The 20,241-nt window shown below is 36.4% G+C and overlaps 1 long non-coding RNA gene across 4 annotated transcripts in view; it reads right to left on the bottom strand.

Annotated features, from left to right (window-relative positions):
• The window catches only part of LOC110348501 (uncharacterized), a 127,552-nt gene that overhangs the window by 85,312 nt on the left and 21,999 nt on the right, over nt 1-20,241 (bottom strand). For 2 of the 4 annotated variants that reach the window (XR_015439002.1, XR_015439001.1), the window contains exon 2: nt 8,361-8,505. This is a non-coding gene — a long non-coding RNA (uncharacterized LOC110348501). Of the gene's footprint in view, nt 1-8,360; nt 8,506-8,612; nt 9,523-20,241 lie in introns of those variants that run through there. The other 2 variants (XR_015439003.1, XR_015439004.1) reach the window with 2 other exon arrangements.

Here is a 20,241-nt window from a genome sequence, read left to right as displayed (position 1 = left end):
ATGGCATTGCAGCAATCCCTCTGCCTTCAGACTCTCAGCTGCACCCTCTGAAGAGAACCTGGCTCTCAGCCCTGGGACTTCTGCTTTGGCCCCTCCATGCTCGTCTCTTAGCCCTGTGGGATGTGGCTCCTTACACCTGCTGCTCCTGCACTTCTTAGACTTACCTTTACTTCTGATTGACTAATCCCTTATTACTCTATAATCTGCTGTAGTTGATTCCTCTTTATACTAAATGTTCCCTGTTTAAATTACTATGTGGTTTTCTCTCCTGGTTGAACTCAGATCAGTACAACATAAAATCCCAAAGATAAAGGTTTGTTCTCTTCCTTAGAAATAGTTCAGAAGAAAGAACTAAAAATCACTAATATAAAATTTTCTCCCTTTATATTATGTACTATATCTTACATAAATTTAGTCATAATTAAAATGTTACCTAGTTTTAATTAAACTTTATTTTGGAGTAGTTTTAAGTTCACAGAAAATTTGAAAGTACAGAATTTCTGTGTGCCATCTGTCCCACATATGTATATTTTTAACAAGCATCTAAGAATAATGGTTATTCGATTACTTAACTCTACGAGTCACATGTGTATGTGCAAATTTTTTTTCAAATGTGAAGCAACTCTTGATGTCTTTAAACTTTTAAAAATTTTATACTCAAGTCAAAATGATTCTTTTCTTATTCATTTAAAATGAGAACAATAAGGAATTCAGATTTTAAATTGAGTTTATTACAAGAAATATGAACTCTAGTACTCATCTGGCAACTTATAAGATTATGGGCAGGACTAATGACTTAAAATGAGATTGTTTTAAGTTTGAATCTAAGACTCCTCTCTGTCCATATAACTTTGTGTGAACTAAGTCTCTGTATTCAGTTTTTCTCAAATATAAAGTAGAGGTAATGTATTACTTGCTTTATAGGATTTCTATGACGTTTAAATAGAAGGTCCATGCAAAATACTAAATTAACATAGTTTGGTAAATGGAAAATTCACAAAATTACAAGCTATTATTGTTACTAGGAATGAAAATGATCATTTATAGCTTTATCAAAAATTTACAGGTAAAAAGGATTACAGGCTAAAATAATACAAATTAAAGTGCTGTGGTTTATATCTAGATGTCCTCCAAAAGCCTCATGTAATCGTGGGCAGGGTTTGAGGAAAGTGATTGGATTATGGGGTCACGGCTGATTGGCAATGCAGCTGTGGTATCCGCCCAGAAGGGGCTGGCACTAAGGGTGTGACCTGGGTTCCTCTCCCTCCTGGCTCCTCCCCCTTGATCTCTCTGCTTCCTGTCCGCCGTGCAGTGAGCAGCTCTCCTCTGCCAGACCCCTCTGCTGTGCCATCCTGCCTCAGACCCTGCCGACAATCCAAGGAATGAAACTTCTATAAGGTGCACCAAAATAAATTTCTCCTCCCTAAATTGTGGTTATTGGGTATTGTGTCCCAGCAACGAGCATAGTAACTAAGACATAAAGAAAAATAATTTAGAAGCAAATCATTAGGTCAATCAAAGCTGGAAAAAAAACTATTATCATTAATAACTTTGAGTGCTAGCATGTTTGGAGACTAGACTAGTCTTCTAACCAGAATTCATTTTATATATAAAATATGGTTGATGTATTATATACCAAAATAAACTCTACTTACATTTTGCTAATTACTATGTAATAATTAAGGCTAAAATGCAATCTACTATTTTTTCTTTTTTATTAACACACATCTGTAGTACAGAATGTTTCCAGTCCTTGTGTGGAGTTAGTGCATGGACAGAATACATCTTCATTCCTTGTTGCATCCCCTGTCCCTCCCTCTCTCCCCCTCCAACTTTTGATCACCTTACCATTTGAAAAAAACTCCCTACTTCCTGTGATCTTTTATTTTGCTCTTTATTTATACTTTGGGTTTACATATAAGAGAAACCATGTGATATTTAAGCTTATATGTGTCTGATTTATTTCACTTAACATTATGGTCTCAAGGTGCAACCATTTTTCTACAAATGACTCAAGTTTATTAAATTGACTAAAGTAAAGGTAAGGATTAAACTAAATTTAAACAAGTCGCCTTTAGGCATATTTTGATTGACATGTGATTGGTTCCTTCCTAAAGAACATTCACTCAAATATACAAGAAAAATTATTATTCAAATCCTGAAATTCATAGAACTTTGGCCTGGTATTTTAATGATTAATCCTCTCCCAAAATAGCTGATAAAGATTTTAAGGAGACACGATCATGACCTACAAATGTGAGCCCTTAGGTTGTTTGGAGAAACGCACTGATGAAAATTTTGAAGCTGACTGATTATGGGAACCCATTCAGAATAGTAGACAGCACACTAAGCAACAATTCTGGAAAGCAAAGTGGCTAGGCTAGCTTTCAGGAGATTTTTCAAATATAAATGAGTTGAGTGGACTTGAACTGATAACAAAATATCTGGGTTGTCATTTTCAGCTTAGGCTACATGGATCATAATTTTATAAGTTAATAGGCAAAAATCAAGAGTCTCCACTTACACAACAGGACAGTGGTTCTGGCCTACTTCCTGTCTCCCTACCACCTCCAATCCTTACTCAGTACTGAATTTTGCTGACAACATTTCCAAAGAGTACAAATTTCATGTACGTTTCTTCTCTTATTTGATGGAATCACTTCCTATTTTGACATTTCAACAAGTAAATGATAATGTGACCCATTTCCCTGAAATCAGGGCCTCTATTTTGCATAACACAATGAAATTTTTAAACAGGAAAAGGAAAAGGAAGAATTTAATTAGTGAGGAAGTTTGAAAATATACTTTAAAGAATATCCAGGAAAGGAATAGGGCATTTGACATCCTCTAGAGATCTTTTCTATATAACTAACACATATGAGAAAAGCAGATGTTACCAATGTAAAGTCCAAGGCTAAAAGATCCCACATCTATCCATCAGAATCACAGAGAATGCTGCATGAAAATCCAAACAGTCTTCTGTTAGGAATGAGCCCTAGAAATCTGATCAAACGGATAATCTTTCAGTACAAGGAATATAACTTTAGGTCTAAGAGCATACATTTAGGGAAGTCATTTCTGTGAAGAAGGCAGAGGATGATGTGAGGACCCTGGGATGAGCAAAACTCAATAGTGGAGTAGACCCGGATTCATTTTTAATAATTAAATCTTATTAAATACATTAAAATTCTGTAATCTTAAAACAGTACTCAGGTAATGCAAGACTTTTTCTAGATCACTTCAAATGATAGTCTTATTCAGCACTAGCCTCTTACTGGACCAGAGAATATTGGTGTAACCCTTCTAGTCTTCTTATAGCTCAATTGCAACAATGGAGAGAAAATGGCCCATGTGACTACAATAGAAGATACTTTATAGACATTCTTCAATACGAATTGATTCACAAGGCCAGGAGTGAAAGGCATAAAATTATGTCCAAAATGTCTGAAACCGGGCATCCTAAAAATAAGGAGAAGTAAACACCTAACACATACGAAAGAAGTTATCTTCAAGTTCAATGATGAGATTTTGTAAGTTATAGAAAATGTGAAACTAAAAAAGAATGTGCTAAACTTATTTGTGTTGTTTTCTTAATGAGTGCAAAATAATGAACTATTATGGTTTTATTTACAAGAAAAACATACAAGTTTAAGTTGGATTTAACACTATTCACAGATTTCTTACTCAAACTAATTAAATAAAAATTCTTAGGAACCATCATCATTTTTATTGTTGATTGCTCAACATTTCAAAATGTTTTCTGAATAATCTTGGAAATAACCAAAAAGTCTAAGAAGAGTCATTACTAGAACAGGAAAAAATTAGGTAATACTTAAACTAATTGTAAGGCTATATTGTGACTATTTGTTGAGTTCCATCTTCATTAGACATTGTTAACCTATAACTCTTACCTCATTTAATACTCAGAGCTAGGACATTGAATAACTTATTACAAATTAATACAGCTCATCTATTGCAGAGCCAAGAATCAAATTCAGATCAATGTGACTCTAAAATCTGTCCTCTTTCTCCTAAATTGCGTTGCTTTCTAAGTTGACTTGTTTAATAAATGCTGAAATAATTGGTCTTTGTTAATACATGTGTACAACAGCTCATAGTTAATGAGGATCTGTAATGTCATGAAAATAATAGTCACTCAAAAAATAGTGTCTGAATCATGGTCAACTAACTCATCTCCAGAAAAAGACAGACCATCACTCAACTTAAAATATATGAAAATAAAATATTTACTATTTTAAAAATATACACATGCATTGATTAACTATCTTGTTGCTGAGATCAAATCCCTGACACCTGCACTGAAAGGAGGAGAGGTTTATTTAGCTCACAGTTTCAGAGGTTTCAGTCCATAGTCAGCTGGCTCCAATGCAGAAATACCATGGTGAAAGAACGCAGTAGAGCAAAGCTACTCACTTCATGGCAGCTGGGAAGCAGCACATGGGAAGAGGACCAGAAAGAAAGGGTGCAGATATGTTACCCAAGGTCATGACCCCATGACCAACCCAAAAACACCAAGAAGTATGTTTCATTAGGCAACTCTCAAGCCAATCAGGCTTAACCATATACATATATATACATGTGCAATGTATAAACATGCTTTTATCTATATAAAACATTTTGTTTTGTATTTTTATTTTATATTAACAATTATGTTTTGAAATATCCTCAGAAAATATAATCCATAGTCTTATGTAGCAATAAATTTATTTATATTTTTAACAATTATTTTTAGAGTCCTAAAAATAAATAATTAAGTACTTTATACAGTGAAACTTCAAAGCAAGTGAAGTCTTTGAGTTCAGTATGAAAATAATAATAAAAACATGTCTTTGAAGTCTTAAAAAGAAAACACAAAAATGTGAAATTTAACATTTAATTCCTCTTTGTAATAATCTCTAATGTAAATATTTTTATTTTCTCTTTATTTCATACAATTATCTCTACCACCAAGGTTATACAACAATTTTCTGAATATGCTTCAGCTCCTCTGATGACATATAACTTGATAATCTGCAGTGGGTAGAAAGAAAAATTTTGAATTCATTTATCTTAGTGACCCACGAAGGAAGTCAAGATGTTGCCAATGTAAACCACAAGTCTTTCAGTCACATGCTAAGACATCTAATATCAACACATTTTTGAAATCCACAGAATTTCTCACCTACTTTTAAAAAATAAATCTGTCACTGAAAATAGATAATCATAAATAGAATCCTTTGAATCACTGCTAAGTCTAAAATGAAAAAGTATTGCTCAATGGTTCACTTTTAAGTTAATAATTTAAAAAGTACTTCATATCTTTCAATCATTGTAAACTACCTTACACTAAAACTCAGAGGTGAACGATGTAGAAAAAGTGTCAAGAATTCTAGTGTCCATATGTGACATTTTGACATTAAGGAAAAGCAAAGCACTCTTTTTCTTTTCTTTTTTTTTTTTTTTTTTGAGTCAAAAGTCTGCTTTTCATTGGTACAATTTAGGTATACAATATAATGACATTCATCATTGGAAATTTGCACCTTTACATAATTTCTCTTGGTTCGTATTTTTCACGCTTCCCCTGCCCTCCCTTCAACCCCTCAATCCATTTTCAAAGACTTTGTTTCCATTTTATCATTTTCTCATATTAATTCCATTCCCTTCTTTCCTTTCCCCTACCAATCACACTTCCCCTTCCCCTTTGCCCCTTTTCTTCCTATTTCACATTATCTATTATACCATTTAGATCTTATTTACACTCTCAGTTTCTCACACTAGAGAAATTATTTGGTATTTACACATGTGCATCCTGTTCATTTCACTTAAGAGTATCGCCTCAATGTGCATCCATTTAGCTATAAATGTCTCTAATTTCTCATTTTTTATGACTGAGTAGTACTCCATTTTATTAAAAAAACACACTTTCTTTAGCCAGTCTCCAGTTGATGGGCATTTGGGCTGCTTCCAAGTATTAGCTATCACAAATTGTGCTGCTATGAACATGGGTGCACATATATTGCTGTGGTATGATTCTTTTAATTCTTTGGGGAAGATACCCAGCAGGGGAATGCTGGGTCAAATGGGACTTCTAGTTCTAGTTCTTTTAGGTATTGCCATACTGATTTCCACAGTGGTTGCACCAGTCTACACTCCCACTATCAGAGGAGCAGCGTTCCTCTTTCCTCACAGCCCCATCAGCATTTGTTATTGGTTGATTTCATGATAGTAACCATTCTTTCTGGAGTGAGGTGGAGTCTTAGCATTGTTTTCATTTGTATCTCTCAAATGACCATTTTTTCATATGTTTATTTGCTATTTCTACTTCTTTGTCTGAGGAATGTCTGTTCATTTCAGATGTCCATTTTTGGACTGGGTCTTTAAATTTGGGAGGTCTGATTTTTTTTAGTTCTTTATAGATTTGAGAGAGTAGACCTTTGTCTGAGGAACAGCAGGTAAAGATTTTTTCCCACCTTGTGGGTTGTCTCTTCACACTGTTGGTGGTTTCTCTTGCTGTGCAGAAGCTTTTTAATAAGAAGAGATCCCACTTGTTGATTGTTTGTGCTAGTTCATGGGCAACTGAGGTTTTAAAATCTTTTCCTACCCCAATGTCTTCAAGAGTTCTACCTAACCTCTGTTCCAGCCAATTCAGCATTTCAATTTTAATATTTAGATCCTTAATCCATTTCATTTTTAGTTTAGTGCATGGTGAGATATATAGGTCTAGTTTTAATCTTTGGCAAGTTGAAACCCAATTTTTCCAGCACCATTTATTAAAGAGGCTATCTTTCCTCCAGTGAAGGTGTTTGGCTCCTTTATCAAAGATGAGATGGCTGATTGTGTCTGGAGTTGTTTCTGCATCTTCTAATCTGTTTCACTGGTCCTCAGGTCTGTTTCTTTGCCAGTGCCATGCTGTTTTTATCAAGTAGCTTTGTAGTATAGTTTCAAGTTGGGATGGTGATACCTCCTGCCATGTCTCTGCTGCCTAGAATTGCTTTTGCTATTCTGGGTCTCTTCTTGTTCCAAGGATCTTGAGAAAAAAATCCAAAAATTCATTTGGAACAAGAAGAGACCCAGAATAGCAAAAGCAAAGTACTGATTCCCACACAGGTCTTTCTTCCAAGGTTGGCAGTGTTGCAATATGAAGTACTCTGCACATGCTTATCTTATTTTTGTTCAAAGGCCACCTCCTGGGGAGGTCTCCTTGATTTCCTACCAGTCACGCATTCTTCCAAACAGAACAGTAGCTCTCTATTCTCGCACCCAAAGAACTCCACCAGCCCACTTATTTTACTACGTTGTAATAAGTACAGGGTTTTTTTTTTTTACCATACTGTGCAATTTGGGTCTGATAAAGAAATATCTTAGTCATCATTCAACATAAAATTTTTTTCTTAGCATTTTCCTCCAAAATAAAACATTTACCATACTTTCCATCATTCCATATATAAAAGTTTTCCAAGTCCCTTAAACAAGCTGGTCAGTCTTGCCTCAGTGGTCTTTTATTGGGAAAATCCCCATGCCTCAAAAATAGCAAATATGGGTTACAATCTATGTATATGAAGCTAATCTCCAGAGTTCTCTAGAGTTAAGTCATTATGGTTCCTTGTGCATAAAACCATCCAATAAATGTTTCTCCAAATAACTATCTTGAATAGTGTGTAAAATAGATGAAGTCTGCCAAGAGGCACATATTAAGTAGCACTTAATGCATCTCTGTGCAGTACACCTGACAAAATCATCTTGTAAGGAAGACAGTCTCATCTTGGCTCACAGATTCAGAACTCTCAGTCTGTGTTGTTCAGTCCTGTGGCCAAGACCACTAGATATCACAGCAGGAGCACTTGGTGGAAGAGGTCTGTTCACTGCATGGTTACTGGGAAACAAGGAGTGAGGGGAAGCTGCTGGGACCCCCTATCCTCTTCCTGAGCCTGCACCCAGTGACCCAACTTCCTCTTAGTAGGCCTTGACGTCTACCAGTTCCACCACCTGCCCTATTATGAGAGGCTGGTGACAAAGCCTTCAGTATACAGTCTTTGGGGGACACTGAAGGTCCAAGCTGTAGCAACCCATGCACCAGACCCTGGCCATCAGGACACAGGCACCTCAAATGCCTTTTGTGCAGCCTCCCAGCATGCATTCACCTATGTCACAATTTTGGTTCTATCAATATTAATCGATTTCTTTTTCTTAACATCTTCTGCTGCTTCTTACACACAAATGTAAATTGTGATCTCAAAGAAGCATTGTCCAAATTTATTGATCACATTACTCTGTTTTCACAATCCATCTTGAAGAAGCATCTCGGGAGACTGCTACGAGCCTGTGTTCTGGAACTGTGATAAGACACATGAGAGAATCACCTTAAAAGGAGGAAGAAAAGTTTTTTGGGCTCACGGTTTCAGAGGCTCAGTCTCTAGTCCCTTGGCTGTTTTGCTTTCTGCAATGACAGCATAGTACATTGTGGTTGCAGCATGTGGTAGAAGAGGCCTGTTCACTGCATGGGATCTGGGAAAACAAACAAGAAAACAGGTTAGGAAGGGGATGGGGTCCAACATCCCCTTCAAGGTGCATGCACCCCCCAAGTGGCCTCACTTTCCTCACCCAGCTCCCACCTCTTCAAGGTTCCATGACCTCCCAAACATAGGCCCAAAGGCTGGTGACCAATCCTTCAACACACGGCTGCAGGTAGACAGTCAAGCCCCACTCTGTAGCAAGTAATTTGTGCAATGCCTCCTTGACAAGTAAACAGGTAACTGTAGTCTAAGGAAATAAGAGAGACAATGGCATCTCAGGGTGAGCTCCAAGTACAGAGGAAGATTTCAAAGACTGAGGAAGTGAGGGAGAGTTTAGAAAGAAGTTATATAGAAATCCATCTCCAAAAATAAGTCTGAAGAAGGGGAAGTCTGTGGCGAGGTGTGCAGAAAGACTCCTCAGAGATGGACAAAGGACAAAATGGTTAGCTGTACACGGGGCCACGCAATCCCATCCACACTAGTGGTGCAACACACGTGGAAGGCGCCCCTGGTACTTGTGTTGAGAACTTGACTGGTAAAGTCAGGAATTCTCACTACCCCCATCCCTATTCTTCCAGAAAGTAGGCAAAACCAAGAAGAATAAAAATTTAAAATTAAATTTAAAATATTTTCAAAGAAGACTGAGAGCATGTGATATAAAGGTCCCTGACGTTAAATATGCATTGTTACAAACTGTGTTAGGCAGAAGTTATTGAGGAGTGGAAGCACAGAAAGTGGGCCATGACCGGGATTGCATCAGACCCTAAAAAACACAGAAAAAAACATAATAGCCACCCTGAAACCTAAAAACTGCCATCTTTGCTTACAACAAGGGTATGGGAACTGTGTTGACCAAAGCAGATAACAAGTGGATTTAGACTCTCAGAAGATGAAGGGCTCGGAAAGAATCAAACCCAAAGCCCTATTTGCAGGAAGCTGCTTCTGTGGTGGCAGAAGAGGAGCAATCACTCCCTCTACTCAACTGGAATGCAACTTCCAGAAAACAGCCAATCCTGGAAAGTCTCAGATCATCTGACTTAACTAAATTAACAAGAATGAAACAAGTAAAAGATCAATAAAAGGCAGTATGAGGGGGAAATGCCACCAAGAAGAATGAAAAAAAAAATTCCTGCAATGTCTTAAATCACTTCATGAAATCTCATTAATTAAAACTGTGTGGCTGGGAGACACAGATCAATGGGTTAATGAACAGATTAGCAAGGTCAGAAACTGACACAAATAGACAAGTAATTTTAATATATGGCAAAAGTGGCAAATTATATCAACATGAAAAAGGACTACTGAATAATGGATATTAGGTGGCTGAGTGAACTTCTGAAAAAATCCTAAATCAAATCTGTACAACACATAATATACCACAATAAATTTCAAATAGAGAAAAAGGTTTAATGTCACCTAACACTGCTAAAGAAATTCCAACAAGTCATATTCCCCCCATTAGCCATCTGTGAGGATATTCAATTTCCTAGTATGTGACATTTTAAAACATTTTAACTTTTGCAAACTAAATGAATAGAAACATGGCCTAAGGGCCGGGGATTTAGCTCAGTGGTTCCGCCACCTGCTTCGCAAGCACAAGGACCTGAGTTCGATCCCCAGTACCAAAAAAAAAAGAAAGAAAGAAACATGGCTTCTTGTTTTAAGTTTGCATTTTCTTGATTACTATGGCTTCAACATTTATGCATTTATTGCCCATTTGGGTTTCTTTGTTTGTGAATTTGCCTGTTTGCATTTTTTAGTCCACTTTTCTCTATTTGGTTGTATTTTAGGATTTCTTTAATTTATAAAATATAATCTATTGTTTGTTTTATGCGAAGCAATTATTTTCTTCTATATCACTGATTATCTTTTAATTTTATATATAGTATCTTCTGGTGTGCCCCTATTTTTATTTTTATTTTTTTTAAGAATAAGAAAAACTTATTGAGAGAAAGAAGGCTTCTGTCTAAGAGAGACAGAAAGGGGACTGGAAAGTGGGTTCCCCCCCGTTTTTATTTTTGATGGAGACAAGTTATTTTCTTCCTTTGAGATTTTTACTTTTTGTGTCTTACTGAAAAAGACATTCCTGGGGCTGGGGATTTAGCTCAGAGGTTTCACCACCTGCTGCACAAGTTCGATCCCCAGTACCAAAAAAAAAAAAAAGTACATAGAAAAAGACTTCCTAGTCTTAAGGTCACAAAGATATTCTCTCGCATTGTCTTACAAAGAGGAGAAGAAAAGAATGAGGAGGAGGATGAAGGGGAGAAGAGAGAAAGAGAAGGAGGAGCAAGGAACAGCACCTTAATTTTTATGGTATATATCTCATATATTACAAAGAATGCTATATGCAGTCAAAGACAAGTGACAAAGTAAGAATAATATTTTTATTACATATCACAGATAAATCTCCACAATACAAGAATGCTAAAGAACAATAAGAAAATACAGAACCATAACAGAAAAATTGTCAGAATACATTAATAAACAATTGATAGAAAATAAAATACAAAAGGTCCTTAATTATATAATTGAAATGCCAATTTAAAATAAGCTTTGAGTCCATTTTTCACTTAGTCATTAAACCCATAAAATTTTGCAAAAAAAGCCTACTGATCCGGTGCTCCTCTCCACGGGTCAGCCAAGCAGCAAGAAGCTCCTCGGCCGCGTCCTGGTTCCTGGCCACGCCACAGTGAGGTTCTAGGAGCAGCTTGGAGCCCCGCCTCCATGAGGCACTCTGCTTAGTCAGCTTAGCCACGCGGGCGACTGCAAGGCCCAGTTCTACTCTCCCCCCACCCCGCCTTCCAGCTCTTCTGCTAACTGGTCCCACACTACAGAGGCACAGGGGATTATACTTCATGTAGTTAAATGTGATAGATTAGTAACAACCACAAATTGTCATTTTTTAAGCTGCGCTTGATGCTATGGTATTGCTGATTGTATCATTTGGCCTAACATGTTGTGATTGATCTAATCAGTTTTCCTTCCTGGTATAAGAAAAATAAAATAGCCTCAGAGTCATTAGAGTTTCAAAACCTAAACAGAAGCCATATCTGGAAGACAGCTCTGAAAAGCAATCATTCCTCAAGGGCTTTAAACACAAGCAACAAAGATACCTGCATTAAGCAATTTTGAAATATCAACCTAGGAATTAAACCAAGGACAGTACCAAAAACAAAAATGAGAAAACATTTAAGCAAGGCACAAAAGCTGGCTTCCATGCCACAAAAAGGAATTTCTGGGGGAAATGAGGTGGAAAAGTCTGATAAGCAACCACCTGGACACCCTGAACTGATAGCACAGGAAGTAACAAAGCTGATGCATGAGGCTGTAGAAAAATTCAAAACAGAAATAATCTCCCAGATAAATACAGACATGGTGAGTAGAGTGAAAGACATGATTAGAGGCTCTAGAGCAGAAACAGATAAGAAAATAGATGAGATCAGAAACATGCTGGAAGCCATGAATGCCCAGCATAAGAAAGACATGGAAACCATGATCGCCCAACATAAGAAAGAAATGGAATCCATGAAACAGATTCAAACAGATATTCAGGAGATTAAAAACTCCATTGAAAGCATGCAGAGCAAACTAAGAGACTCTGAAGACAGAATATCAGATATACAAGACAGGATCATGGTTAAGGACCATGAAAACAGAGATTTCTTAAAAATAGTAAGGGACCATGAGAAATCAATCCAACAGCTGCTAGATGATGCAAAGAAGAATAACATAAGACTGATAGGAGTCCATGAAAAAAAGGAGAAAGTACAATAGACACAAAAAACTGTTCACAGAAGTAATAGTAGAAAACTTTCCAGACAGAGGTGGATAATTGGATGTACAGATAAGTGAGGCATATAGAACTCCACCCAGCCACGATCAAAAAAAATCTATACCTGGACGTATAATAGTCAAGATCCCAGAAATCCAACAGAAGAACAAAATTCTTCAGGCAGTTAGAGAAAAGAAACAAATCACCTACAAAGGAAAGCCCATCAGAATCATGGCAGATTTCTCAACACAAACCCTCCAATCAAGGAAAGCCTGGAGTGAAGTATTTCAAGCCCTAAAAGAAAATAACTTCCAACCTAGACTGTTGTATCCTGCAAAATTATCTTTCAAAATCAATGGGGAAATTAGATCCTTTCACGAAAAAGAACACCTGAGAAATTTCATGAACACCAAACCAGTAATCCAAACAATTCTAAACAATATCCTAGAAAAAGTCAATGAAGGTCACAACTCCATGAGGGCCAACAGAGAGAAGACACCATGCAAGGTAAGGCTCTAAAGGGAAAGGGGCAAAAATAAGAAATAAAAGAGCCAACAACAATAAAACATCATGGTAACAATGAGTCAATATCTCTCAATTATAACCATCAATGTTAATGGCCTCAATTCACCAATCAAAAGAAATAGACTGACAGAATGGATTAAGAAGCAAAACCCATATGCTGTATACAGGAAACACACCTAACTCAAAAGGAAATTCATAGACTGAAAGTAAAAGGATGGAAAGCAGTTCTGCATGTGGCAGGAACCCAGAAAAAAGCAGGAGTAGCAAATTTATTTGCAGACAAAGTAGATTTGAAACCAAAACTAATTAAGAGAGACAAAGATGGTCACTACATTCTTGTGAAGGGAACAATCCAAGAGGAAGAGATGACAATCCTAAATATTTATGCACCAAATATGAATGCCCCCAACTATACAAAATAAATATTAATGGACATGAAAAACCAAATAAACAATAACATAATTGTAGTGGGGGACCTCAACACCCCTCTATGACAAATAGACAGATCATCTAGGAAAAAAATTAACAATCAAATTCTAGAACTGTACCAAGCCATTGAACAAATGGACTTAATAGATGTTTATAGAGTGTTCCACTCCACAAAATCAGAATACACATTCTTTTCAGCTGCACACAGGTCATTCTCCAAAATAGATCATATGCTAGCTCATAGGGCAAATCTAAGTAAATGCAAAAGAATTGAAGTTATCCCCTGTATATTATGAGACCATAGTGCAATAAAATTGGAGATCAATAACATAAGAAACTGCAAAACACCCACAAACACATGGAAATTGAATAACACCCTGCTGAACAACCAATGGGTCACAGAGGAAATTAAAGAAGAAATTAGACAGTTTCTATAAGTAAATGATAATGCCAGTACAACATACAGAAATCTGTGGGACACAGTGAAAGCAGTTCTATGCGGGAAATTCATAGCAATGAATGCCCATATTAGGACAACAGGGAGAACTCACTTAAATAACCTAATGCAGAACCTCAAGCTCCTAAAAAAAGAAGAGCATAACAAACCCAAAGCTCATACAAGAAAGGAAATTATAAAGATCCAAGAGGAAATCAATGCAATGGAGATGAAGAGAACGATACAAAAAATCAATGAATCAAAGAGCTGGTTTTTTGAAAGAATAAATAGAATTGATAAACCTTTAGCCAACCTTATCCAAAAAAGCAAAGAAAAGACTCAAATCCATGCAATTAAGAATGAAAAAGGTGAAGCCAAAACAGATCCAGCAGAAATTCAGAGGATCATCAATACCAACTTTGAGACCCTGTACTCTAATAAAATGGAAAACACAGAAGAAATGGACAGATTCCTAGATACATACGAATTGCCAAAGTTAAATGAAGAAGATATAGAAATTCTAAACACCCAATAACAATGAGTGAGATTGAAAATATAATAAAAAAATTTACCAACAAAGAAAAGCCCAGGTCCAGATGGGTTCACTGCTGAATTCTACAAGACGTTTAAAGAGGAACTATCACCATTACTCTTTAAACTCATCAAGGAAATTGAAAGAGAAGCAAGGCTTCCAAATTCTTTCTTGGAAGCAAATGTTACTTTGATTCCAAAATCAGGGAAAGACCCAACCCAAAAGGAGAACTACAGACCAATCTCCCTAATGAACATAGATGCAAAAATCCTCAACAAGATATGGGCAAACAGAATAAAGACAGTCAGCAAGAAGATCATCCACCCTAACTAAGTCAGATTTATCCCAGGGATGCAAGGATGGTTCAACATTCATAAATCAATAAATGTAATACACTATATTAACAGAGTCAAGGACAAAAATCATATGATCATCTCAGTAGATGCAGAAAAGGCATTTGACAAAATCCAGCACCCATTCATGATAAAAACGCTACAGAAAATTGGAATAGAAGTTCTTTGTCTTAACCTGATTAAGGCTATGTATGAAAAACCAACAGCCAACATCATACTAAATGGTCAAATACTGAAAACTTTCATGCTAAAATCAGGAACAAGACAAAGATGCCCACTATCACCACTCCTGTTCAGTATTGTTCTGGAAACATTAGCCATGGGAATTAGACAAGAAAAAGAAATAAAATGAATAAAGATAGAAAAGGAAGAAGTTAAACTGTCATTATGTGCTGATGATAGGATACTTTACATAGAAGACCCAAAAAAACCCAGTCAAAAGACTTCTAGGCCTAATTGACAGATTCAGTAGAGTAGGTGGTTACAAGGTCAACACTTAAAAAACAATAGCCTTCTTATATGCAAATAGCAGACCCATTGAGAGAGAAATTTGGGAAAAAATTCCTTTTACAATAGCATCTAATAAAATGAAATATCTAGGAATCAACCTAATAAAGGAAGCAAAAGACCTCTACACTGAAAACTACAGCACCTTGCATAAGGAAATTGAAGAGGATATAAGAAAATGGAAAGATATCCCTTGTTCCTGGGTAGGAAGAATCACTATAGTGAAAATGGCCATACTTCCAAATTTACTATATAGATTTAATGCAATACCAATTGAAATTCCAACAATATACTTCACAGAACTAGAGAAAACAATCCAAAAATTCATTTGGAAGCAGAAGAAACCTAGAATAGCAAAAGCAATTCTAGGCAACAGAGACATGGCTGGGGGTATCACAATCCCCAACTTGAAACTATACTACAAAGAAACTGTGATAAAAACTGCATGGTACTGGCAAAGAAACAGACCCGAAGATCAGTAGAATAGATTAGAAGATGCAGAAACAACTCCAGACATACTCAGCCACCTCATCTTTGACAAAGGAGCCAACCACCCTCATTGGAGAAAAGATAGCCTGTTCAATAAATGATGTTGGAAAAACTGGATTTCAACCTGCCAAAGATTAAAACTAGGCCCATACCTATCACCATGCTCTAAACTAAGATCAAAGTGGATTAAAGAGCTAAATATCAAGACAGAAACAGTAAACTTGCTGGAAGATAAGTTAGGTAGAGCTCTCAATGACATTGGCATAGGAAAAGACTTTATGAACAAATCTTCAGTAGCACGGGAGCTAACACAAAGAATCAACTTATCAAAATCTTATTAAAAAGCTTCTGGGATCTCATCTTATTAAAAAGCTTCTGCACTGCAAGAGAAACCACCAACAGAGCTAAGAGACAACCTACAATATGGGAAGAAATTTTTAGCAGCTGTACCTCAGACAAAGGTCTACTATCTAGAATATATAAAGAATTGAAAAAAATCAGACCCCCCCCAAATTCAAAGACCCAATTCAAAAATGGGCATCTGAAATGAACAGATATTTCTCAGACAAAGAAGTAAAAATAGCAAATAAATATATGAAAAAATGTTCAACATCATTGGTCATTTGAGAGATGCAGATGAAAACAGCACTGAGATTCCCCCTCACCCCAGAAAGAATGGCTGCTATCAAGAAATCAACCAATAACAAATGCTGACGGAGGTGTGGAGAGAAAGGAACCCTTCTCCACTGTTGATGGGAATGTAGACTGGTGCAACCACTGTGGAAATCCGTATGGAGATACCTCAAAGAACTAGGACTAGAGGTCCCATTTGACCCAGCTATTCCCCTACTGGGTATCTTCCCCAAAGAATTAAAAGAATTGTACCACAGCAATATATGTGCACCTATGTTTATAGCGGCACAGTTTGTAATAACTAAAGTTTGGAAACAGCCCAAGTGCCCGTGAACTGGAGACTGGATGAACAAGATGTGGTTTTTTTTATAAAATGGAGTACTACTCAGCCATAAAGAATGAGAACTAGAGTCATTTATAGCTAAATGGATGCATATTGAGGCCATACTCTTAAGTGAAATAAATAGGACACACATGTCTAAATACCGAACAGTTTCTCTAGTGTAAGAAACTGAAAGTGTAAATAAGGATGAAAATGATTAAAATGAATAATTGATAATTTGAAATAAGAAAAGTACCAAAGGGGTAGGGGTGGTGGGAGGGGAAGGGGAAAGGGAAGAAGGAAAAGGAAAAATTATGAGAAAGAAAAAAAAAATGGAAGCAAAGTCTATGTAAATAGGGAAGGGTGGTGGGGGTGAAGGACACACAGGTAATGAGGAAAAAATAAGAACTAAGATACATCATGCATAGGTACAAGCACCCAATGATAAATGTAAATGTATTGTATACCTAAAATGTACCAATTAATATATAAATAAAAATAAATAAATAAATAAATAAATAAATAAAAATTTAAAAAATAAATAAGAAAAAAAGCCTACTGACAATACAATAGGAAAGGTTTCAGTCATTGCTGATAGGAGTATAAATTGCCACAATGCCCATGGAGGTAATTTGGAAATTATTTTAATAACAAATATATACAACTTCTTGCCAACAGTTCCATCTCCAGGAATGTATATTTCTCTAACACAGGGAAAATAAATGATATTGTTCATTGTGGTATTATTTGTAAGAGCAAAAGACTAGAACGTTCTAAACCATCCACAGGAGTTTGGTTTGAAAAATTGTAAAAGGTTTATACAATAGGATATCATGTAGCTATTTTTAAAAAAGTAATGGGGAAGCTTTCTTACTGACACCTAGATATGTGCAAAAACATCATTTTTTTTCCTTTGGGGTATTTTTAAATGAAAATTATATATATTTAAAGGTGTACACCACGATCCTTTGATAGACTTGGTGAGCTGATTACACTCATAGCTAATTAACATATACATCTCTTCTTGTGGTTGTGTATATGCACACATTCACACATGTATTTACATGTGTGGTGATAGCACTTAAGATCCACTCAGTAAATGTCAAGTATACAATAAAGTATTATTAAGTATACCAACCATGCTATATATATTGCTCTACTATTTACAACAGTCAAGATATGGAAATTACCCTAAGTGTCTGTCTACAAATAAATAGAAAAGCAATTTGTGGCATACACACATGCACACACACACACATATACACACATAATGAAATATTATTCAACCTTAAAAAAGAAAAATAGCCTGCCATTTGTAACAACATGGCTGAACCTTGACATTTTTCCAAGGGAAATAAACCACAGAAAAATACTGCACAACCACACTTATATGTGGCATCTAAAATAGTCAAGCTCATAGATGCAGGGGGTGGAATGGTCACCAGAGAGGGGCTGTGGGGGACAGGGAGACTTTGGGCAAAGGGGACAAAGGCTCACTTACATAAGATGAGTAAGCCCTGGAGATTCACTGTACCCCATGGTGAGCGTAGCTGATAGGACTGCAACAGATAGAGGTGAGAAGTATTGTTAATTTATCAAAGCTAGCTGTGGGCAATTGGGTAGGAGACAAAGTTTGTACAGAGCAGGGCAAAATAAGAATACATCATTGCATAAGCTTGTATTTGCCTGAACAAACTCTGAGATAATACAATATAATTACAGTGGTAATCGGTGGGTGGGTCGTGAGAGGAGGTAACAATTTATTTCCACAGTCTTGGCAAACCAAACATATTTTACATGTTTTCTTCTTTCTCAATTTTTAAAGTATGATTTTGCAGTGTCTTCAAAGGATTAAATTTAAAAATCAATTTATTTTAAAATAACTAATACAATAATGTTGGTTTTAAAAATAGAAGACAATAAAGGTGAGACCCTGGGCTTTATTCTACCTGTGTTCTACTTCTTGTAGAGAAACAGTGGGCAAGAGTGCCCCAATTAAAGTTCTACTATGCTGCTATTTTTGTGCGCCAAAAGGAATAAAGTTTCCTGTGATATTTCAGGACAGGAATTACACATTCAGAAATGTGCTTCCTAAAGGAGACTGTGAAGGGGTGATGGTTTATGGTAAGCTAAAGCAATGAAAATATTCCATGTGATATAGAAATGTCAACTTCAGAGTTAATCTGAAGATCACTTAGAAAGGGGTAAAGTTTGCCATTAAATGATCAGCTGTCAACTTGAAGCAGAATATACTGAAATGCATAACATTTCATCATCACATCTATTTCTTGCAGTTCAGAAAAACTACAAAGTATATCTTCTAAATCTGCAATTTAATGCATAACATTACAGCACATTTCTAAACTAAGTTTTAAAATACAACATACTTGTAAATCTGAGTGACATTCTGTCATGATTTGAAGAAAAATGTGGTTTGTGTTAAGATCTTCTAATCTATATAATTAAGAAACTCACAGTATAAGGTTAGACAAATTTGAGGATTTTGTTAACACCTTAACACGAGGGTGTTAATGCATACCTAGCCACAAATATTCGAACTATTCCTTTCATTCTATCAGATGATGAGAAAGGTGCCTGAAAATTGTCTTATTTGCTCAGGTAAATAAATACAGTCAGATCAACAAGGGACGTGCTTATCATTATAGAAACTAGATGTTCAAAGAATCACGGGTTAAAACATTTGTAATGATGTGAAAAGGAGACAATTCAACATTGAAAGGACTTATATTCCTGAAAAGATTTATTTTTACAGTTACTCTTTTTCTGTTAGACTAGCTGGCTTATGGGTCCTGTTTACAGAAAAGAACAAAAACCCTGAAAAGTAAGTGTCGTTGAATTAAGCACAGAAAGGGTAAAGGAACAAATGAAGCATAAAAAGGGATGGATGAGTGGGGTGAAGGTCACCTGGGAGCTCATCTTGTGTTAGTTCATTTAACTCATCTCCAGTTTTAAGAGCTGAATCCCGATGTGTCGTGTGAATGAATGACCAGAGGACAGGGCCAAAGCTCAGCACAGCTGAAACTCTGTGAGCTGCAAGGGCATAAAGTACAGAAGAAATTAAAGGAAAAGGACGTTTTCAGGGCATTCACACCTGAGCTTATGGAACGAATTTGATTTAGCCTGGATTTGGGCATTTTATGTTGCTTGTTTGGTTTGGTACTGGGAACTAAACCCCGGGTTTTCACTCTGAGCGACAGACATATCCAGGTGATTGATGATTGGTGGTTGGTTGATGATCTGATTGATTGATTTGATCTGCAGCGGGGTCTCTGTAAGTCATTAAATTACCCAAGGCTGGGCTCAAACTTGCTATCCTCCTGCTTCAACCTCACAGAGCTCTGAGACTACACACATGTGCCACCATGCCCAACTATTTTCATGTTTTTATGTATTTTTTAAGCACATACCTTCAGCAGGGGAGAAGACAGTAGGCAGGGCTGGCGTTTGTGTCACCACCAGCCCACTCTGCTCTGCAGAGCTTTCTGGCCCCAAAGGCTCTGAGGTCCCCGCGGGGCTGCAAGGACATCACTAGAGAAACAAGCCCCAGACCGGGAAGGGTTCTGACCACCAACCCGGTTCCACGTGGCCAAATTGGTAAGATTTGTCAAATAAAGAACAAAATGAACTATTCCTGCCACTATGGCTGCTGATATATTTCATAAAAAAATATTTTTCTAAAGTCTTTTTTTAAGTAAAAGAAATTCACGAA

This window comes from Heterocephalus glaber, unplaced genomic scaffold (assembly GCF_053883595.1).
Source record: "Heterocephalus glaber isolate CG9 unplaced genomic scaffold, H.glaber_assembly_v1.0 deba00001465, whole genome shotgun sequence".
Lineage (NCBI taxonomy): Eukaryota > Metazoa > Chordata > Mammalia > Rodentia > Bathyergidae > Heterocephalus > Heterocephalus glaber.
This window is presented reverse-complemented; position numbering and strand designations above follow the sequence as displayed.